Consider the following 24,065-nt stretch of genomic DNA (forward strand, 5'->3'; position numbering starts at 1 on the left):
ATGTCTGCTTCACCTCCGCCATGGGTGGGCCCGGAATTGCAGTACCTTCGAGATCTGCCCACGTATGGAGAGTGGTTAACGGCTTCTCCACTACCGCAGCCAGTCGGTCCGGCATCGCACTGCCTTAAAGATCTGCCCACGTTTGGGGAGTGCTTGACGCCTGCTTCACCTCCGGCACGGGTCAGGCCGATATCACTATCTTCGGTATTGGCCCACGTATGAAGTGTGCTTAATATCTATTTCACCCCCGCCGCGGGCGGCCTGGCATTGCACTACATTCGGGATCGGCCCACCGGTCGGAAGTGCTTAGCACCTGCTTTACCCGGCCGCATGTCGGCCCGTCATTACAATAACTTCGGGATCGGCCCACGTGTGAGGAGTGCTAAACACGTGCTTCACCTAGCTGCGGGTCGGCGCGGCATTGCACTATCTTCGATATAGGCGCACGTGTGGGGAGTGCTTAACACGTGCTTCACCTCCGCCGCCTGTCAGGCCGGTATAATTATCTTCGCGAACGGCCCACTTATGGGGTGTGCCTACTGCCTGCTTCACCTCCGCCGCATGTCGGCCCGCCATTACAATAACTTCGGGATCGGCCCACGTGTGCGGAGTGCTTAACGCGTGCTTCACCTACCTACGGGTCGGCCCGGCATTGCAATATCTTCGGGATTGGCGCACGTGTGGGGAGTGCTTAACGCCTGCTTCAACGTTGCCGCGGGTCAGGTCGGTATTGCACTTCCTTCGAGATCAGCCCATGTATTGCAAGTGCTTAACGGCTGCTTCACCTTTGACGCTGGTCGGTCCGGCTTTGCGCTACCTTCGTGATCGGCCCATGTATGTGGAGTGCTTAACGGCTGCTTCAACTCCACTGCTGGTCGGCCCGGCATCGCGCTACCCTTGGGATCGGCCGAAGAGTGGGAAGTGCCAAATTTCTGCTTCACCTCCGCTAAGCGTCCGCCAGGAATTGCTCTACCTGCGGGATAGCCGACGCGTTGGAAGTGCTTAACCTCTGCTTTACCAAGAGGCGAGTCGGTCCGGCATTGCACTAACATTGGGACTAGCCGCGTGTGGGGAGTGGCTAAAGCCTGCTTTACCTCCGCCGCGGGTCAGGCCGGCACTGCAATGTCTTCGGCATCGACCCACTTATGGTATGTGCTTAATGCCTGCTTCACCTCCACCGCGGGCCAGCTCGGCATTGCACGGCGTTCGGGATCGGCCCACGTGTGGGGAGTGCTTAAAGCCTGATTCACCTCCCACGCGAAGCAGGCCGGTATTGCACTATATTCAGAATCGCCCCACGTATGGGGAGTGCTGAAAGGGAAGCTAAAACACTTTTCGAAAAAAATGTGTTCCCTGCGGCATTCTACAGTTTTGAATCTACTAAACACGAATATCTAGTTTACAAAGGGCGGAAACAAACGCAAGCGGCTGTTTTTTGCCAGAAAACGCGCACAAGTGCCTCAGGGCATCGGGCGAACACCGCTGTTGCCCGTGATTGGTCGGGGCCGCTTTGATATCATTCACGGGGATCGCCGGTCGGCGCCGCCGTTTCTTAGCGTAGCGCGCTGTTCTGTTCTGGCATCACAGCTGAGTTGTAAGCATTATGGAACGTTCTCGCTGTATCGGAGAGCTGGTATTTTCGCCTTTCACGTTCGAACCGACCGCCAATACAGAAAACGATGGCGGCAACGACGATGTTGAGTGTGCCAACAGCGAGAGCGATGTGTGCACCTACTCGCTCGTTGGAAATCTTAGCTGGTACATATGTCATTTCAGGTAGCTGCACGTTCCAACGACGGAAGAAAAAACGCGCTAAAGTGTCACTGGGAACTTGCTGCTGGAACAATGCCGAAACACTAACATCTCACTAGATTGTAAACACGGGTGCAATTTCGCGATGTCATGCACCTTGCCGCTGCTTGGCTAAAGTTCCGTGGTTTTTTGCGTGTTGATAGACGATCGCGAAGCTAAGTGCCGCGTTTGGCTTCTTCAAACTCTTCAACTCTATCTACCTGTGTCACACTGGGTGCTTCAAACTCTTCGATTAGTGTTGGTAGTGGAACAGGTTCATCAGGGGTTCGGTTCTAAAGGTGCTCTGCTAGAACCTGAAAGAGTGCAAGGCATGGATGTCATGAATTTCAGCATATCATGCATATCAGCAGACATGACAACAGTTGGATTACTTACAGTAAATAAAATACTTTTTCAGCAACTTATGTGATGGATTAGTTGTCTAGTAATTTTGTAATGTGAATCATTTGGTGTCTGTAATTTCATGGCTAAAGTAATTTATCAATTGCTTTAAATATGCACCAGTAAGCTGTGCACGGCGCCAGAACGTTGTTAGTGTAGTGAGGTGTCGTGGAGGCACATAGGGGGGGGGGGGGGAGGGCATGAAATGTTGGCAGGTGTATGTTACCTTGAAGAAAGGTTGGCGCCCCTTTATATTTTGCTTTTTGCTTCTTGTGTGCATGCAAACTGTTTGGAATCAATCGTAAAGTAATCCCATTACTTTTTTCAAAGCGGTAATTGATAATGTAATTCAAATCAACGAGCTTAATAAGAAAGTAATGAGTAATGTATTATATTTACTTTCAAATAATAATTTTGCCTTGCGTGATGCATAGCTAGTTAAAGGCAAGAACACAATTTTTGTCCAACAGCGATGCCTGTATTGGGCTAGACCACGTCTAACGCTTACAAGTTCAATACGTCACAACGTTACTTCATTATTTGAGCCCGTTCACCTTGCCACGGGCGCGGCTGTGCCGACGCTCGTTCTTGCGGCATTTCGCTGCTGGTAGCAAGCTGTGAATGCGAAATCTACGGAACGAAGTTTTTACACGACGAGTTCAAGTATTCTAACGCGATTATGAAAATATTACCGTAACGTCTTATGTCGTGCGATTTGAACACGATTGCTGAACAGATAAAGCGGCGGGCACCGCGTGGAACGACGAATAGCAAATATCACTGAATGCGCAAGTGTACCCCCCGCCAGATATTTCACCGTACCAAAACCGCGCTGAGCAAACTGCCGTAGTACAGTGTTCCGTGACAAAGGGGAGTGGAAAAACAGGATGAAAACGGCCAGCATTTTGCACGCATGTGCATATTCCCGGCTGCGCCACCGCCTCCGCTTCGCCATACGCCGCTGTAAGGCCGTTTGTTCGACACTCCAATGATCATGCGTTTAAAAAATTGCCTGTGCGCATATTAAAACCCTTACCTCACCCTCTCCCCTGAGCGAAGGCCGCTCTTGGAAGTGGCGAGGTGTTTCTCTTGTGGGAGAATATAGACGGAACAACGTCGGCCTTCAGTCGCGCTGATTTAATTGAAAAAGCGATTGCCCGCATTCGTTGTCAACCTCCTTTGATAATCACTGTCGCGGAAATGATCCGAACTCAGCACATTTGATTTCGTCGGCAAGAAATTATCTCTCCTCACCGCACGGACCCACTGCGCTGCAAGTTTTTTGTCCTTCGGGAACATGTGAAACACCCCATCTTCTCGCCCGCCTGCGTTCGCACACCCGAAAGCTGCACAGAACGAGGGCATGTTGGGCGCCCTTGGCATTAGGCACTCACGCAGCACAGAAAGGAAACACTTCACGAAAATTGCAAAAGAAAACAAACGTGAGCGGCGGCAGATCTCTCGTAGCGTCGTTTAGTAAAGCGCAGGACGGAATAAAACATGCCAGCACGCCGGTGCGGCAGTACGGTCCCCGGGAATGACGTCCCTCTCGCCGGTTCTCTCCTCCGGCTGCCTCCTCACCCGGCGCTCCGGGAAGCGACGGGGGCGTGTCCGCGGGCGCGATGTAGAATGCGATTTCCGACCCTTATATTGACAATACAAAGTAAAGATTTCAGAAGCGTAAATAGGTCTGTTCCTCCCAACCCCAGCAATTCATGGAAATTTAAAACCGTTTCAGCTTCCCTTTAATGCCTGCTTCACCTCCGCCGCTGGGCGGCCGGGCATTGCACTACCTTCGGGATCGGCCCACCTGTCAGAAGTCCTTAGTTTGAAGTTTGAAGTTTATTATAATTTTGAGAATATAAGATTGTCATGGTGCCGGAGCAAAAAGCGAGACTATACACGCCTGACTAGGCCCCTGGTGCCACGAGCACAGCAGACAACAGTGCAAAAAAATTGTATACTTATATACACATAATACACGCATATACATACTTATATATACATGTATATATACGAATGACACAATGATACATACAATAACTCAATGAAACACAATAAGTAGAAATAATGCAAATGAAGAAATGAACTACGTGCAGAAAGATACAGGAAGGCCAAAAGCCAAATGGGAACTAAAAGTCTGGCAACGCGTGAAATTGCATATCAGTCGAAAAACAGAATATCAATTACAAAAAAAACAGGTGTCAATTGTTGGAAAAATACAGTTTTGATTTCTTTCTGAATATTGAAATGGTTGAGGAATCTTGCATGATATCAAATAAAGCATGTTCATCATTAAGTAAATTAGGAATTTTCCACTGTAAAAGCTGATTGCCGTAGTTCTAGTTTTTACCTTAATAAGGTTCCTAGCTCTTAAGGTGTAATTAGTTGTGGTATTAGTATATATAGAAAAAAGTTCTTACAATTACTTATGAATTCTTAAAATGCTTTTTCGGATAACTTTTGTTTATATGGACAACTGACACTCAAAATACTATCCTGGTGAAAGTACTCCGAGGAATGTTCGTACATCGATAGGTTATGAATAATACTAACACACTTTTTCTGCATTCCGGATAGAGTTTCCAAGTTAGCTTAAGAAGTTACGCCCCAGATTAGTAGACAATAGTGTAATTTTGAATGAATAGTAGAAAAGTGTAAATGACGTCTAAGCTTTAAAGGTAACAGCGTGCGATGCTTGTTGAGCATACCAGTTAATTGTGCTATGTTACGTTTAATATAACTTACGTCATGCGTCCACCGTAGATTTTCATGGAAGAGCACACCCAAGAACTTGTACTGGGAAACCCTTTAAAGTGGTCGCGATTGAAATAATAAAGAAGATGCGAAATTAACTGGCTTGTTATTAGCAGTAAAAACAATATACTTTGTTTTTTTAACATTTAGGCTCAACTGATTATCCGATAACCACACTGAAAGGGAATTTAACCAGTTGTTATTAAGAGGAATTAGAATAGAGATGTTATCTGAAAAGAAAAAAAAACGTTTGTATCGTCGGCATATAATAGAATATCGGGTGTTTTTGATATTGCCACGATATCATTGATATGAAGCAGGAAAATCATAGGACCTATAAAAGAACCCTGCAGAACGCCGTACCTAATGCCCGCTAAATCTGATTTTATGCTGTTGATTTCCACAAATTGGGAGCGATGTGATATGTAGCTACGCAGTAAGTCTAATGAAATGCCCCTAATTCCTTAAAAGGGTAATTTAGAAAAAAGTATATCAAGTTTATTTGAATCGAACGCTTTATTAAAGTCTAAAAATAAACCTATTGTGTATTGTTGGTTTTCTATATTGGCAACAATTTAATCACGTATTTGAAGTAACGCAGATTCAGTGGATTTACCCCTTTGAAAGCCATGCTGATTCGGGGTTATACACTCTAAGAACAGTTTACACCCTTTGGCTTGCCCCTTCTGCCACACAAAAATAATCGTCATCTGCCTTGACGCGTTTCCTTTCTTTATCGCTGCGAGCCCGGAACTTTCCAGTAACGAATGGCACGCGCGTTATCAGCATAGAACAGTTTACACCCTTTGGAGTGCCCCTTCTGATAACGCGCGTGCCGTTCGTCACTGGAAAGTTCCGGGCTTGCAGCGATAAAGAAAGTAAACGCATCAAGGCAGATGACGATTATTTTTGTGTGGCAGAAGGGGCACGCCAAAGGGTGTAAACTGTTCTTAGAGTGTAAGGTTATGCTTTTGCATGTGTCCACTTATTCTAGAATTTAAGGCTTTTTCAATAATTTTTGAAAAAACTGGAAGTATGGATATCGGCCGGTAATTAGTGATGCGATCAGTTGCGCCATCTTTATGCAAGACAACGATCCTAGCAATTTTCATGTTATCCGGAAATGTGCCTGTAGAAAACACAAGGTTTGTTATGTCACAAAGAACATTGCATAATAAATCCGCGACTGCTTTAATTGGTGCTGCTTTAATACCGTGATAACCACAAGAAGAGCTGTTCTTCAATTTGCTAATAATGTGTGCTATTTCTGTAGGTGTAACAGGACGAAGATACATAGTATTTTGCAAACTAGTGTTAATATAGTCCTTAAAGTTGTGGCTAACTTCCGAGACAAAGGAGCCTAAGCACAAGAACTGCTGATTGAATACTTCAGCGAGGGACTTATCACTTAGCACTTTATCGCCGTACGTAAGTTCCTGGTAATGCTGTTTTTTGTGTGCCGCAATAGGTCCTTTAGAGTTCGCGAAGTTTTTTTAGGATCATAAAGAATGTCCGTAAATTTGTTAGCGTAGTAAACAACACGTGACTTCTTTATGTCGGCATTTAGCCTGTTCCTGACCTTTTTATATTGCTTAAAAATTTCTGTGTCCTTAGATTTCCGGAAGTTGCTGAAGAGCTTATCTCATGCTTTCATTCTCTTGACTAAGTCGTAGGTAACCCAGGGTTTTCTCGCTTTCTTAAACTTTCGAACAGTTACCAAAGGAAAAGAATGTTCGTAAATTTCAATAATTTTCTCGAGAAAACTGTTGTATAAAAGGTTTGAATCAGATTTATCTTTATCTAAAATTTCATTCCAGCTTACAGATGCAATATTTTGACGGAAATTATCTGTAGCGCGCTTAGTTATCACCCGCGTAGATTTTGTCGAGTGTTATATGGTAACCTGTGGAAAGTTGCACTTAGGAATAAAGCAGAGCAAGGGTAAATGATCACTCATTGCACTTTCACGTCACTTTCATCATGATTAGTCAGACACAAATCAATCAGGGTTTCACTGGATGCAGAGACGCGAGAAGGCAGACCAATATTGTTTGAAAAGCCATATATTGATAACAAGTCGACAAATTCATTAAGTGATGTATTACCAGGTTGTAACAAATCAATGTTAAAGTAAGCCAAAATTACCACAGGCATTTTCAATGACGACAAAGAATCAAGCAATGTTTCAAAAAGACGGAAAAATTCAACCAGAGACCCAGCGGGAGGCCTATAAACAACGCCAATTACGAAAGTTGTACATCTGACAAAGAGAAGTTCGTAGTTGGACGACATAGCACAGTGCCCAGCCATTAGTTCATGATGAACAGCGTTTTTTATGCACCTGCTTCACCCCGCCGCGTGTCGGCCTACCATTACAATAACTTCTGGATCGGCCCACGTGTGAGGACTGCTTAACGCCTGTTTCATCTCCGCCGCGGGTCGGCCCAGCATTGCACTACTTTAGGAATTTGTCCAATTGTTGGGATTGCTAAACACCTGCTTCACCTCCGGGCGGGTCGGCCCGGTATTGCACGACCTTCGGCATCGGCTCACGTATCCACGTGGTGTCCTTAATGCCTGCTTCACCACCGCCGCGGTTCGGCCCGGCATTGCACTACTTTTGGGATCGGCCCACGTATTGGGAGAGCTTAACGGCTGCTTCACCTCTGCCGCGGGTCGGTCCGGCGTTGCGCTACCTTCGTGATCGGCCCATGTATGGGGAGTGCTTAACGGCTGATTCAAGTACGATGCAGGTCGGCCCGACATTGCCCTACCCTTGGAATCGGCCGACGTGTGAGAAGTGGCTGACTTCTGCTCCACTTCCGCTCTACCTCGACCAGAAATTGCACTACCTTCGGGATCGGCCGGCGTGTGGCGAGTGCTTGACCCCTGCTTCACCAAGCTGCGAGTCGCCACGGCATTGCACTAACTTTGGGACTGGCCACGTGTGCGGAGTGCCTAAAACCTGCTTCACCTCCGCCGAGGATCAGTCCGGTAATGGAATGTCTTCGGGATCGCCCCACGTATGGGGTGTGCTTAATACCTGCTTCACCTCCACCACGGGTCCGCCCGGCATTGCACTGCTTTCGGGATCGGTCATCGCGTGGGGAGTGCTTAATACCTGCTTCACCTCCCGCGGGAATCAGGCCTGTATTGCATTATCTTCAGAATCGCCCCACGTATGGGGATTGCCTGCTTCACCTTTGCCAAGCGTGGGCCCGGTATTGCACTACCTTCGAGATCGGCCCACGAATGGGAGTGGTTAACGGCTTCTTCACCTCCACCACGGGTCAGGCCCGTATCACTATCTTCGGTATTGGCCCACGTATGGGGTGTGCTTAACGCCTGCTTCACCTCCGCCGCAGGCGGCCTGGCATTGCACTACCTTGGGGATCGGCCCAATTGTCGGAAGTGCTTAGCAGCTGTTTACCCCGCCGTGTGTCCGCCCGCCATTACAACAACTTCGGGATCGGCCCACATGTGAGGATTGCTTAACGCCTGTTTCACTTCCGCCGCGGGTCAGCCCAGCATTGCACGACCTTCGGAATCGCCCCACGTATGGGGAGTGCCTAATGCCTGTTTCACCTCCGCCGCGTGTCAGCCCGGTATTACACGACCTTCGGGATCGGCCCACGTACGTGGTGTGCTTAATGCCTGCTTCACCACCACCGCTGTTCGGTCTGGCATTGCACTACTTTCGGGATCGACCCACGTATGGGGAGTGGTTAACGGCTACTTCACTACCACAGCCAGTCGGCCCCGGCATCGCACTACGTTAAAGATCTGCCCATGTTTAGAAAGTGCTTAACGCCTGCTTCACCTAAGCCACGCGTCAGGCCGGTATCACTATCTTCGGTATCGGCCACCGTCTGCGGTGTCCTTTTGCCTGCTTCACCTCCGCCACTCGGCGCCTGGTATTGCACAACCTTCGGGATCGGCCCACGCATTGGGAGTGCTTAACAGTTGCTTCACCTCTGCCGCGGGTCGGTCCGGCATTGCACTACCTTCGTGATCGGCCCACCTATGGGGATTGCTTAGCGGCTGCTTCAACACCGCTGCGGGTCGGCCCAGGCATTGTCCTACCCTTGGTATCGGCCGACGTGTGGGGACTGCTTAACAGCAGCTTCACCAAGCCGCGGCTCGGCTCTGTATTGCACTAAAGTTGGTATCGGCGGCGTGTGCGGAGTTCTTACAGCCTGCTTCACCTCCGCTGCGTGTCAGGCCGGTACTGCAATGTCTTCGGGAGAGCCCCACGTGTGAGGAGTCTTAAACACGTGCTTCACCTAGCCGCGGGTCGGCCCGGCATTGCACTATCTTCGGTATCGGCACATGTGTGGGGAGTGCTTAACGCCTGCTTCACCTCCGCCGCGAGTCACGCCGGTATCACTATCTTCGGGATCGGCCCCCATATAGGGTGGGCATAATGCCTGCTTGACCTCCGCCGCGGGTTGGTCCGGCATTGCCCTACGTTCATGTTCGGCCCACGTGTAGGAAGTCCTTAACGGCTGCTTCAACTTTGCCGTGGGTCAGGACGCTATTGCACTATCTTCAGGATCGGCTCACTTATGGGGATTGTTAATGCCTGCTTCACCTCCGCCGCGGTGCAGCATGCATTGCACTACCTTCGGGATCGGCACACCTATGGGGTGTGCTTAGCACCTGCGACCCCTCCCCGCGGGTCGGCGCGCCATTGCACTGCCTTCGGAAATGATCCACTAGAGCGGAGTGCTTAACGCCCCCTTTACAACCGCCACGGATCGGCCCGGCATTGCACTATCTTAGGGCTCGGCCCACGTATAGGGAGTGCTTACTGCTTGCTTCACCTCCACCGTGAGCTGGTCCGGCACTGCACTACTTTCGGCATTGGCCCACGTATGGGGAGCGCTTAACGGTTGCTTCAATCCGGTGCGGGTCTGCGCGGCATTGCCCTACCCTTGGCATCGATCGGCCCACGTGTGGGGGGTGCTTAACACCTGCTTTACTTCCGGCGCGGTTCGGCCGAAATTCGCTTTACGTTCGGGATCGGGCCACGTCTGGGGAGTGCTTAACGCCTGCTACACCTCCGCCGCGGGTCAGCCCGGAATTGCACTACCTTCGAGATTGGCACACGTATTGGGAATGCTTAACGGTTGCTTCACCTACGCCGCGGGTCGGTACGGCATTGCAGTACCTTCGAGATCGGCCCACGTATGAGGAGTGCTTAATGCCTGCTTCACTTCAGCCGCTGGGCGCCCTGCATTGCACTACCTTCGGGATCGACCCACGTATGGGGTATCCTTAACATCTGCTTCACCTCGCCGTGGGTGGGCCCGCCATGACACTGCCTTCAGGTGCGGCCCACGTATGGGGAGTGCTTAATGCCTGCTAACGCTCCGCCGTGGGTTAGTCCGGCATTGCACTACCTTCGAGATCGGCCCACATATTGGGAGTGCTCAACGCATGCTTCAACCCCGCCGCGCGTCGGCCCGGTATTGCACTATCTTCGGAATCGGACCAAGCATAGGGAGTGCTTACTGCCTGCTTCACCTCCGACGTGAGTAAGGCTGGTGTTGCACTATCTTTGGGAGCGGCCCACGTAAGGTAGTGTTTAATGCCGGCTTCACCTCCGCCGCGGGGAGGCATGGCATAGCCCTACCTTGGGGATAGGCCCACGTATGGGGTGTGCTTAGCACCTGCTTCAACTCGCCGCGGGTCGGCCCGCCATGGCACTACCTACGGTATTGGCCCCCGTATGGAGAGTACTTAATGCCTGCTAACGCTCCGCCGTGGGTTGGACCGGCATTGCACAACCTTCGAGATCGGCCCACATATTTGGAGTACTTACCACCTGCTTCAACCCCGTTGCGAATCGGCCCGGCATTGCACTAACTTCGGGATCGGCCAAAGTATAGGGAGTGCTTACTGCTTGCTTCACCTTCGCCGCGGGTCTGGCGATATTGCACTAACTTCGGGATGGGCCCACGTAGGGCGAGTGCTTAATGCTTGCTTCCGCTCCGCCGCGGGTTGGTCGGGCTATTGCACTACCTTTGAGGTCGGCCCATTTAGTGGTAGTGCTTAACGGCTGCTTCAACTCCGCTGCGGGTCGGTGCGGCATTAACCTTGGGGTCAGCCGACGTGTGTGGAATGCCTAACGTCTGCTTCACCTCCGCTACGCGTCGGCCAGGCATTGCACTAACTTCGGTTTCGACCGACCATGTGTGAGGAGTGCTAAACACCTAGCCGCAGGTCGGTCCGGCATTGCACAACGTTCGTGATCGGCTCACGTACGGGGAGTGCTTAGTGCCTGTTTTACCTCCGCCGCGGGGCGGCCTTCATTGTTATACGCTCGGGATGGGCCAGCCTATGGGGTGTGCTTAGCACCTGCTTCGCCTCGCCGCGGGTCGGAGCGCCATTGCACTGCCTTCAGGATCGGCCCACTAGTGGGGAGTGCTTAACGCCTGCTTCCCCTCCTACATGGGTCGGCCTGGTATTGCACTATGTACGGAATCGGCCCACATAAGGGAGTGTTTAATGCCTGCTTTACCTCGCTGCGGGTCGGCCCGCCATTGCACAATCTTCGGGTTCGGCCCACGTATGGGGAGTGGATAACGGCTAATTCACTGCACTGACGGCTAATTGCACTAACTTCGGGATCGGCCCACATGTTGGGAGTGCTTAACGCCTGCGTCACCTCCGCCGCGGGTCGGCCCGGCATTGTACTATCTTCGGGATCGGCCCACGTAAGGTAGTGTTTAATGCCTGCTTCACCTCCGCCTTGGGGCAGCCTGGCATTGCACTACCTTCGGTCTAGGCCCACCTGTGGGGTGTGCTTAGGACCTGCTTCACTCCACTCCGCAACTACACACATTCGTGGTACTAAGATAAAAACGGTGCAAGTAATACGGGAAGTACCCGTGCCCTGTTTAAGAGCTGAACGAGTAAGTGGTTTGGAGGAAACCAGGCAGGAATGGAATGTACACTGGGCACCCAAGCGTAGAGGCAGGTGCCCCGCCCCTCCGTTGTCAGTATTCGTGCCACTGGTTCGCGGCAATACCAAAAAACCGCATCGCAATGCTAATACGGCAGCCATCTTGCGTCATGTGTGCATCTTCCGGCCAGGGAACAGTTCAATCTGCATACTTGCTGCCGCTGTGGTCCAGGTACATCGAATATCAGCGTGGCGGGAGGCTGGGTCCATTGTAGGCCGAGAACAGCATGATCTGGTGATTGACCTGAAAGCTCAAAATCACAAATGCCCCGGATGCTCACCGAGCAGGTAAAGATAAATGATTCATGCCGGCATGGGTCTGAAGGCAGTATGTTATGCAGCAGCAGAGTGATAGAAAGAGATGTGAAGAGGTGGACGATAAGGGAGGTAATGTAGATGGAGCATGTAGTTAGGACCGTAAGCATCGGGGTATAAACCCCACCAGGGTAGGCATGTATAGTGCTAATGGCACGAACAGACATGCAAAAGTAACATGAAAGCGTTAAAGAGTGAGGAGAGAGGCAGAAGCCATGGGAGAGCAAAGGGAGTTATGAGCCATCCGTAAAGGTGATGGTGGTGGGTTGCGCAGGCACAGAACGTACAACGGCATGGGTTAACTGTAATAACAATGCGCGCTGTCGTTTACCTTGTAGCATCGCGGGGTACACTGCTGGCGTCACATGCTCAACCCGGGAGTGAACGGCGATTTGTGCCACTATCGGCGCAGTACGTGGGCACGCACGAAAATAGTGCCCCATTGCCTTGCACACCGATCCGCAACTACACAGATTAGTGGCACTAAAATGAAATCGGTGCAAGTAATAAGGGAAGCGCCCATGCCCTGTTAAGAGGTGAACGAGAAAGCGGTTTGGAGGGAACGAGCCAGGAATTATATGTACACTGAGCACCCAAGCGCAGAGGAAGGTGCCCCGCCCCTCCCGTTGCCAGTATTCGTGCCACTGGTTCGCGGCAATCCCAAAAAACCGCTAATTTTTTTCCTTATAGGCTTTTACATCTAAATTTATTTTGGATTGTAATTCGTGATGATCCCTCAATATTTCATGTTTTAATTGGCGTCTAAGCCCGTTATACCTTATGGTTGTGCGGCCCTCTCCTTATTTTTTTGTTGGGGCCCACGTATAGGGAGTGCGCACTGCTTGCTTCACCTCCACCGCGAGCAGGCCCGGCATTGCAATACTTTCGGGATTGGCCCACGTGTGGGGAGTGCTTAACGCTTGCTTCACCTCCGCCGCGGGTCAGCCCGGAATTACACTACCTTCGAGATCCGACCACGTAGTGGGAATGCTTAACGTCTGCTTCACCTCCGCCGCGGGTCGGTCCGGTATTTCACTACCATCTTGATCGAACCACGTATGGGGAGTGCTTAACGGCTGCTTTAACTCCGCTGCGGGTCGGCCCGCGGTCGGCCTACCCTTGGGATCGGCCGAGGTGTGGGGAGTGCCTAAATTCTGCTTCACCTCCTCTACGCGTCGGCCAAGAATTGCACTACTTTCGGTTTCGGCCGACGTTTGTGGGGTGCTGAACACCTGCTTAACCAAGCGGTGGGTCGGCATGGCATTGCACTAACTTTGGGATCGGCTGCGTGCGGGGAATGCTTAAAGCCTGCTTCACCTACGCCGCGAGTCAGCACGGGATTCCACTACCTTCGAGATCCGCCCACGTATTGGGAGTGCTTCACGCCTGCTTCATCGAGCCACGGTTCGGCACGGCATTGCACTATCTTTGATATCGGCCGCGTGTGGGGAGTGCTTAAAGCATGCTTCGCCTCCTAGGCGGGTCAGGCCAGTACTGCACTACCTTCGAAATCGGCCCAGGTATTGGGAGTGCTTAAGCGCTGCTTCACCTCCGCCGCGAGTCAGGCCTGTATCACAATCTTCGGGATCGGCCCACGTTAGGGAATGTTTAATGCCTGCTTCACCTCCGCCGCGGGGCGGCCTGCATTGCACTACCTTCGGTGTCGGCCCAGGTGTGGGGAGTGCTTAACGCTAGCTTCACCTCCGCCGCGGGTCAGGCCAGTTTTGCACTATCTTCGTAATCGGCCCACGTATGGGGAGTGGTTAACGCCTACTCACCTCTGCCGCGGGTGAGGCCAGTTTCGCACTGGTCTTCGTAATCAGCCCACTTATGGGGAGTGCCTAATGCCTGCTTCACCTCCACCGCGGGTCAGGCCGGTATTGACTAACTTCGGGATGGGCCCACGTATGTGGTGTGCTTAATGCCTACTTCACCTCTGCTGTGGATCAGGCCGGTACTGCAATGTCTTCGGGATCGGCCCACGTATGGGGTGTGTTTAATGCGTGCTTCTCCACCGCCGTGGGTCGGCCCGGCATTGCACTTCTTTCCGGATCGGACAACGTATGGGGAATGGTTAACGGCTACTTCACCTCTGCCGCGGGTGAGGCCGGTTTTGCACTGTCTTCATAATCAGCCCACGTATGGGGAGTGTTTAATGCCTGCTTCACCTCCGCCACTAGTCAGGCAGGTATAACCATCTTCGTTATCGGCCCCCGTTTGGGGTGTGCTTAATGCCTACTTCACCTCTGCTGTGGGTCAGGCCGGTACTGCAATGTCTTCGGGATCGGCCCACTTATGGGGTGTGGTTAATGCCTGCTTCACCTCCGCCGCGGGTCTCCCCGGCATTGCACTACTTTCGGGACCGCTCTTTGCGTGGAGAGTAATTAACGCCTGCTTCACTTCCGCCGCGGGTCCGTCGGGTATTGCACAATCTTTTGAATTGCCACAAGTACGGGGAGTGTTTAGTGCCTGCTTCACTTTTGCCGCCTGTCAGCCCGGCATTGCACGACCTTCGGGATGGGCCCACGTGTGGGGAGTGCTTGACGCCTGCTTCATCTCTGAGGCGGGTCAGCCCGGAATTGCGCTACCTTCAAGATAGGACCACGTAGTGGGAGTGCTTAACGGTTGCTTCACCTCTTCCGCGGGGCGGTCTGGCACTGCTCTACCTTCGTGACCGGCCCACCTATGGGGAGTGCTTAACGGCTGCTTCAAATACGCTGCGGGTCGGCCAGCCATTTCCCTACACTTGGGATTGGCTGACGTGTGGGGAAAGCCTATTTTCTGCTTCAGCTCCGCTATACGTCGGCCAGGAATTGCACTATTTCGGAATCGGCGGACGTTTGGGAAGTGATCAACACTTGCTTCATCCAGCCGCGTGTCGGCACGGCATTGCAATAACTTTGGGATCGGCCGCCTGTAGGTAGTGCTTAAAGCCTGCTTCACCTCCGCCGTGGGTCGGTCCGGCATTGTACAACCCTTGGGATCGGCCCACGTGTGGGGAGTGGTTAACGGCTAACTCACTGCCCTAACGGCTAATTGCACTAACTCCGGGATCGGACCACATATTGGGAGTGCTTAAGGCCTGCTTCACCTCCGATACGGGGCAGCCTGGCCTATCAAGACCTTCGGGATAGGCCCACCCATGGGGTGTGCTTAGCACCTGCGTCACCTCGCCGCGGGTCGGCCCGCCATGGCACTGCCTACGGGATCGGTCCACGCATGGGGAGTGGTTAACGAGTAATTCACTGCACTACCGTCTAATTGCACGAACTTCGAGATCGGCCCACGTATTGGTAGTGCTTAATGGCTGTTTGACCTCTGCCGCGGGTCTGTCCGGCATTGCCCTACCTTCGTGATCGGCCCGCGTATGGGGATTGCTTAATGGCTGCTTGAACTGCCCGGCGGGTCGGCCCGGCATTGCCCTCCCCTTGGGATTGAGCAACGTGTGGCGAGTGCCTAACTTCTGCTTCGCCTCCGCTACGCGTCAGCCAGGTATTGCACTCTCTTCGGTATCGGCACACGTGTGGGGGAGTGCTTGTTGCCTGCTTCACCTCTGCCGCGAGTCAGGCCGGTTTCACTATCTTCGGTATCGGGCTACTTATGGGATGCGCCTAATGCCTGCTTCACCTTGCCGCAGGTCGGCCCGGCATTGAACTAAGGTCGAGATCGGCCCACGTGTGGGGGGTGCTTAACGGCCGCTTCACCTCCGCCGCGGGTCAGCCCGGAATCTCGCTACCTTCGAGATCGGCCCACGTGCTTAACGGCTGCTAACTTCTGCCGCGGGTCGGTCTGGCATTGCACTACCTTCGGGATCGGCCGACGTTTGGGAAATGCTTCACAGCTGCTTCACCCAGCCGCGGGTTGGCACGACATTGCTCTAACTTTGGTATCGACCGCGTGTGCGGAGTGCTTAAAGCCTGCTTCACCTCCGCCGCGGGTCAGGCCGGTACTGCAATGTCTTCGTGATCGGCCCAATTATGGGGTGTGCTTAATGCCTGCTTCTCCTCCGCGGCGGGTCGGTCCGACATTCCACTATGATCGGGATCGGCCCACGTGTGGGGATCGCTTAAAGCCTGCTTCACCTTCGCCGCGGGTCAGGCCTACTGCAAGGTTGTCCGAAGCCCCCCACATGAAAAGTGTAGTCGATGGTACACTCATCTCCCAAGAAGAATTTGATGACGACCCCCGCTGGTCCCGAATGCTCCAAGCCCACCGTGCAGCCCATCGAAAGGAAGCCGTTTCAGCCAAGAACGACTACCCCAAGTCCGCCTTGGAACCCCCGCCATCGTTGAATACTTACCACCTACGCCACCACGTCCCGCTGCCTCGACTCCTAGTGGAAGACTACAAGATCGTCTTCCGCCCTGGAGGTGGCCTCGACCTCCGCACAACGACCAATGGTGCCCTCCTTGCCTCACTCTGTTCTAGCGCCAGCGTTGAGTACGGCGACTACGTGCCGAGGACCGCGTACGCATAAACCCATACAACAACTCTTTCACCATCAGTACGCCCTCGGAGCAACGCAACCGGCAGTATGTGTGAACCTATGAGTTGCGTCTGGTCACCCAACTGTACTCACTGCGCGCTTATGTGGCTGCACCTGACAACGCCCTCCGCGGCATAATCTACAACGCCGTGGACAATCAAAACCAAGGGGTGATAATCGAGGACCTGCAGGCTACGAATCCCAGCAGCACTTACGCCATCACCGACGCAAGGCAGATGGGTCGCACCCGGTCCATCCTGATCACCTTCGTCGGCACGAAATAACTCCCTCGCACCGTGGTGTTCATCTGCGGCCTGTTCATCTGTCACCCCTTCCGCCCCAAGGCTGAAGCTTGTTTCAATTGTTGGAACCATGGTCAGCGCTCCGACGTATGTACCAAGCCCAGGTCCGGACGCAGCCCACGCTGCGGAGCTGTGCACGCGGCTCGGGACCCCCCTGTGTGCACTCCTAAATGCATCTTGTGCAGCGGCACACATATGACGGGGTCCCGTCCGTGTAAGCACCGCTTCGAAGGGAGGGGGCCCTCCCACTCGCATCAAGTCCCAAGTCAACGCCATCCAACTCAGCACAGTCAACACCATCAACCAAGAACATCCGCTCATCGCGCCCTCGTCAACGATCCAGCTCCCGATCAAACCAGGACCGCAGCCCCCGCCACCGCTCCGTCTCATTTCCACCGCTACCGGGGCAAGACACCCATTGACTGCTTCCCAGGTGAGCTGGCGATGGCAGCCTCCCACACTTGAACCCGAAAAAGAAAAGCTGGAAGATCAAATCGCAGCCAAGAGCAACGACATTGCCCTACTGAAAGAATAGCTGCAGGCGCTGCTCGCGTGCCCCCGCTTCCCCTCCTCTTCCCCTCACCAAACCTCACAACCCATCGCTCTCCAGACCCCACCGCCACCACCTCCCGCCCCTATGTCCGCCTCCTCTTCGGCCGCGTCTTCTCGTGCCGCCTTTCCCTCCTGTAGCCCTCCACATAAGAGGCGCTCCTCTACAGAACCTTGCCCTACCCCGGAGATGGAGGCTGTCATCTGCCACACGGCCTCGTTCCTCGAGGCACATGAACGACGCATCACGGCCGCCATTACAGCTCTGCGTACGGATACGCAGAGCTGGATGGCTCAAATTAACAACCGCATGGCCGAAATTGAAGCCCGCCAGAGTTCCGTCGAGGCCGATCTTGCCCAGATGACCATTAATGTCTCATCCCTCCTCCCCTCATCCTCATCTCTCAAACACCCTGTACCAGCAGGGGCACCCCGACCTCAAGACAGCCAGACACCACCCGCGCCTTAATTTCTTGCAGCGGAACTGCCACGGCTTCCGCGGGAACCGGAACACGCTGCACCTCCATCTCCAGAACATCCCCCCTCCGACCTCCCCGCTACCATCGCCCTTCAGAAACCTTCTCCCCAGTAAAACTACGTGACTACACAGCTTTCCACCCTGCTTCCCCTTCACCTCCGAACGTTGCCACGCTAGTTCATCACGGCTACATGGCAATCGAGCATCCGCTCGACGTTCCGGATTGCACTCACCTATTCTTGGAACTCCTTCCCTGGCGGCGGCAAGATGCCAGATTCTTTGTCCTTAATGTATACAGCCCTCCCCGCACACCTGCAGCTCCCCTCCTCCTCCTTCTCCACAACGCCATCTCACCCGCGAGCCGGAACGCGGTCCTAATTCTTGGGGATTTCAACGCTCATAACGTAAGTTGGGGCTACCCCAAGAACTGCCGGAAGGGTCTGGGACTATGGACCTTCTTGGTGAACGAACACTTGACCGTCTTTAACGATTTCTCGGAACCCACCCGCATTGGCTCCAGCGTACAACGGAACACTACTCCGGACCTTTCCATCTGCAAAGATATCCCGGACGCGGTGTGGACGAAGACCTGGGTCTCTCTCGGTAGCGACCACTATATCCTGTCCGTCTCTTTCGCCTTTCCCACCTTGATGCACCTGCCAGCCCAATTGGGTGCTGTCGCTCGTGCGCTGCATGCGCTGCATGCCGACGACATCACCCTGTGGGCCACGCGGGGCTCACTCGGAGACATTCAGGCCAACCTGCAACAAGCGGCTAGTGGACCGTTATGCTCGCCACTGTGGCCTGCAATGCTCCCCTCAAAAGACTGAATTTGTACACATACGCCCCTCACCAAAGTGTACAGCCAAAATTGAGCTCTTTCTGGAGACAGGACCAATTCCTGAACACACAGAAGTCCGGGTACTGGGACTTTTCATTCATCAACATAGACGGTCGAAGGCTACCCTGGCCCAGCTCCGTAAGGGGGGGGGGGCGACCAGGTGGGCCGCATGGTCCGCCGGGTTTCCTACAAACGCGGGGGGTTGCGGTGCAAAGACGCCTTGTGGCTGGCGCATGCATTCGTGACCAGTCGAATCTTATATTCGACTCCTTACCTCCACCTTCGGAAACAAGACGAGGATGCACTCGAAGTCATCCTCCGCAAAATTATTGAGAGAGCCCTCGATCTCCCCGTGAACACCTCGAACCAGCGTTTCCTGGGTCTATCCATGGTGAACAGGTTCCGGGAGCTCCGCGAGGCTCACTTAGCTAACCAATACACACGCCTCTCTAAGGCACTGTCGGGTCGCCGCCTCTTTGCCCGACTACACATCCAACACACCACCCTTATGGAATAGCGAGTGCGACTCCCTTTCGAGTGGAGATGCGCCCTCCACGTACGCCCTCTTCCAAACAACATGACACGTGAGGACCATAATGGTGGGCGCCTGGCGCGGGCGGAAGCCCTGGGCCGCCATTATGGGTCGAAACCCGGCACTTATTACGTGGACGCCTCCGGCCCCCACCATGGGGGATGGTACATGGCCGCAGTGGTCCACCAGTCCAAAACAGTTAACGGGCTTACATTTCGCGCCCGCGACATAACTCATGCGGAGGTGGTCGCGATTTCCCTGGCTGCTACCCACTCTGATTCCAAAACAATTATCTCCGACTCGCGAGGGGCTGCCGGAACGTCGAGCAAGGCTGGGCTCCATACTTAGCCTACCGACTACTTCAATGTTGCACCTAAACCGGGGACCCCACTCACCGGAACATAGTATGGGCTCCTGCTCATATGGGTCTCGAGGGGAATGAGGCAGCCGATGCCGCCGCCCGCGCGCTCTCTCTCCGGGCTTCCTTTCTCGAGCCCCTACATCAGGATCTCGAATTCAATCCCACGTATTCTTTTAAAGACATTCTCCTGCATTATCAATCTGGCCGTAGCCTTTACCCTCGCCCGAGTAAAGGGCTATCTAAGACGGAGGAGCGGCTTCTACTCCGTCTCTATACGAACACTCTGGTGTGCGCGGCAGCACTCGAGCATTTAGATCGCTTTTTCACGGGCAGTTCTCCGCACTGTGCGGAGAAGTCTTCGGACATCTGCCACATGGTGTGGGCCTGCCCATCTAACCGAGCTATTCCCCTCACCCCAACCCCACTCGGGAGGACTGGGAGGCGACCCTGCTCGGCTGCTATGATCTGCAGGCCCAAAGGGCCTTGGTCGAGCGCGCCCGGGCAGCGGCCGACGCCACTGGGGTCCCGTACTAGGGATTCCACCCAGTATCTTAAGGGCCGGACCCTTAAGGACCGGCCCATGTGCGTGCTTCCATGTGCTTCTCATCTGAGAGCAATAAAAGTTTTTCACCACCACCACCTATCTTCCTCCCGGAAGCGTCTGGTGCAGGTGGTGGACTGGGTCGCTTCCGCCAGTCGCGGCAACAAGCCTCCACCTTCATCTCAGACCTTTCTCAGTGGACCACTAACTTGCTTCAGGATGTTTCCGCTGCCACCTCCACCGTCACCACTCCTCCTCACTCCTACACGGCTGATAGTTGCCTCCTGCACTTCTGGGAGGCGTATCACTCCCTGCACCGCCGCTGGCTTTCACATAAACACAACCACTCGCTGTGCCCCCGGCTTGCTCGCCTGGCAATGGACATGGAGGAGCCCTGCTCCTCTCTCCTCAGACAGCAGTGGGGCCATACAGGCGAGCGCATGGCCGGTAACCTCGGGCTGAGGGATACGTGGGTTCTCCTACTTGTCCTCCTTAACCCGTCGCATTGCAAGGCCACGCACCCCAGGGACGTGACGCGCCTCCTTCACTCATCTCCACTCTCCGATTCCGACTTTTTTCTTGCTCTTCGTGATCGCTATCTCTGCACGAACCCCCCTTCCCCTCTCCCTTCCTACACCGGCAACCCTAATTCTGCGCTCGACGCAGATGTTACCCTGGGCAAAGTTCGTGACGCACTGCCTAAGCTCTGCACCACCACGACAACGGGGGCCGACCAAATCTATAACAAGGCCCTCCGTAATCTCGACACTCCATCCGTCGAGGCCATCACGGACCTCTTTAACAAACATTCGCATGAAAGCACTCTGGCTTCAGAGGGGACCCACGCTAAGGTAACTTTCATCCCAAACCTGGCAAACCAATAGACATCCAAAATCTCCGCCCTATTTCCCTCACCTCTTCTCTCGGTAAACTTTTGGAGCACGTTGTTCTCGACCGCTTGCAGAACTTTCTAGAAGACAACCACCTTTTCCCTGGTTCGCTGTTTGGCTTTTGCCCTTCCCTTTCTACCCATGACGTCATGCTCCAGCTCCCCGAAGAAGTTCTTCACCGTCTTCACGCCAAGCGCACTCGTGCGGTCTTGGCACTGGACATGACGAAAGCATTTGACAACGTCCTTCATTCCGCCATCCTAGATGCTCTATTCACCCTTAACGTGGGTCCTCGCATCCACGGTTATATCACGGCTTTCCTTGCCCGTCGCACCGCTGAGATTTCATCCACCTGACCGTCAGACTTATTCGAAGTGTCCCTAACCGGCACCACGGAATCCGTGAGCACGCCCTCCGTCGTCTTGTCCAGGCCTTCGTTCTCAGCCGCTTTGTCTACTCCCTCCCCTATCTCTTTCTCTCTCGCGCCGAGGAAAACAAGGTGAACTGTCTCATCCGCCCAGCCTACAAGTCAGCCCTTGAGCTCCCCACCAAAACCCCCTACTCGTCTGCTGGCAATTGGTGTTCACAATACTCTTTCAGAGCTTGTGAAGGCCCATCGCATGGCTCAACTCGACAGCCTTTTTCGCATGCCATCTGGTACAGCCCTTCTTTTTTCCCTCCGCTTGACCCCTGTGTCCCCTACCTGTGTAACCCACCCTTTACCCTCCTCTGTATCTTCCATGCTCACTGTCAACCCTCTTCCCAAGAACATGCACTCTAAACACCACGCCGCCCGCCGCTCAGCCCGTGCCTCTACCCTCTGGCGCCAGTACGGCACACAGTCTAACGCTGCGTATGTCGATGCGGCGCCATACAATTCCCACCCCTGCCTACGCCCTTGCCACCATTTCCCATACACTTTCTCCCCTGACAGTTGCCACTATACCTGCCCCCACCTCCACTGCCGAAGAGGAAGCAGCTATTGCGCTCGCCATTGCCACTACCCGGGCCCGTTTCATAATCAGCGACTCCAAAGCTGCGGTCCACAACTTAGCGAAGGGTCGCATCTCCACCTCCGTGCTCAGCATCCTTGAGCACTCCCTTCCCCCTTCTCGTCGTATCCAACTCCTCTGGGTTCCGGCTCACGCGGGGCACCCTGGCAACGAAGCGGCAAATTCCATCGCTTGCGAGATGACACACCGAGCTGGCCCCCTCCACTCCGGGGTCGACACGCATCCCTCCCTCCTCACCTTCCATGACATCACCCTTCATTACCGCAACTCTCGCCTATCCCTCCCTTCCCCTCACAAATCGCTGTCTAAGCTCCAACAGAGCTCGTGGCGCCATTTACAGGCCCACACTTTACTCTCTCCTGCCCGACTCGCCGTTTTTCACCCCGGTGCCTTCTCATCCTAATACAAACTCTGCAGACGCCCGCGAGCAGACTAGGCTCATATTCTGCATTCATGCCCTTAACACTCACCCGCTGCCTCTTGGCAATTATCTAGTCCGCATCTGTGGGAGGCTGCTTGGCCAGCTCGGAGCCGGATGTCCAGCTACGGCTAACGATCTGGGCAGCCAAAGTCGCCACCAGGAATGATCTGGTGGCCACGACCGGCAGCCTGAAGGCCACCCACGCAACAGAGGCATCTTAATTTCGTTTTCTTTTTGGCCTTCACTCAATAAAGTTTGTACCACCACCTCTGCCACGGGTCAGCCCGGCATTGCATTACCTTCGAGATCGGCCCACCTATTGGGAGTGCTTAACACCTGCTTCACCTCCGCCGCGGGTCGGCCCGGCATTGCACTACGTTCGGGATCGGCCCTGGTGTGGGGAGTGCTTAACGCCTGCTTCACCTCCGCTGCGGGTGAGGTCGGCCTTGCACTATCTTCGATATCGGCCCACGTATGTGGAGTGCTTAATGCCTGCTTCACCTCCGCTACGCGTCGGCCAGGTATTGTAATACCTTCGGAATTGTCCGACGTGTGGGGCGTGCTTAACACCTGCTTCACCAAGCCGCGGGTCGGCCCGGCATTGGACTAACTTTGGTTTCGGCCGCTTGTGGGGAGTGCTTACACCCTGCTTCCCCTCCGCCGCGGCCAGGTCGGTACTGCAATGTCTTCCGGATCGGCCTACGTATGGGGAGTGCTTAATACCTACTTCACCTCCGCCGTGGTGGCGGAGGTGAGTTGCAGCGGTGGCGTAGAGGTAGAACACCCGCCTCGCGTGCAAGAGGTCCGTGGTTCGAAGCCCGGTGCCGGCAATTTTCCACCGGATTTAAAAAAAAAAGTCCGCGTGTTGATAAAATTGCAGAAACAGGCCTGGAGTGTGGCCTAATCCCGGTGACCAGAACCGGTAACGCACTCCCTCACCAGAGCAGGATTGGCCACCCTGGTGCAGTACTTGGCCACAACTTCCTATATGAAAAACACAATCAAACCCCGGCCCTCAGTCCCCAGCAGTTGTGAAGCAACTGACCACGGCGGCGGTCAGGCCTGCGACGCAGCAGAGGGTGCTAAGAATCACTGGCTCCGGACAGGCCGCCATTGGAATATGAACCTGGCAACGTTTAAGGCTAGAACGTTATCTAGTGAGGCGAGTCTAGCAGTGCTATTGGAGGAATTAGAGGGCAGTAAATGGGATATAATAGGGCTCAGTGAAGTCAGGAGGCCAAAAGAGGCATATACAGTGCTAAAAAGCGGACACGTCCTGTGCTACCGGGGCTTAGCGGAGAGAAGAGAACTAGGCGTCGGATTCCTGATTAATAAGAACATAGCTGGTAACGTACAAGAAGTCTATAGCATTAACGAGAGGGTGGCAGGTCTTGTTGTGAAACTTACTAAGAGGTACAA

This window comes from Dermacentor variabilis, chromosome 5 (genome assembly GCF_050947875.1).
Source record: "Dermacentor variabilis isolate Ectoservices chromosome 5, ASM5094787v1, whole genome shotgun sequence".
In the NCBI taxonomy this organism is placed as follows: domain Eukaryota; kingdom Metazoa; phylum Arthropoda; class Arachnida; order Ixodida; family Ixodidae; genus Dermacentor; species Dermacentor variabilis.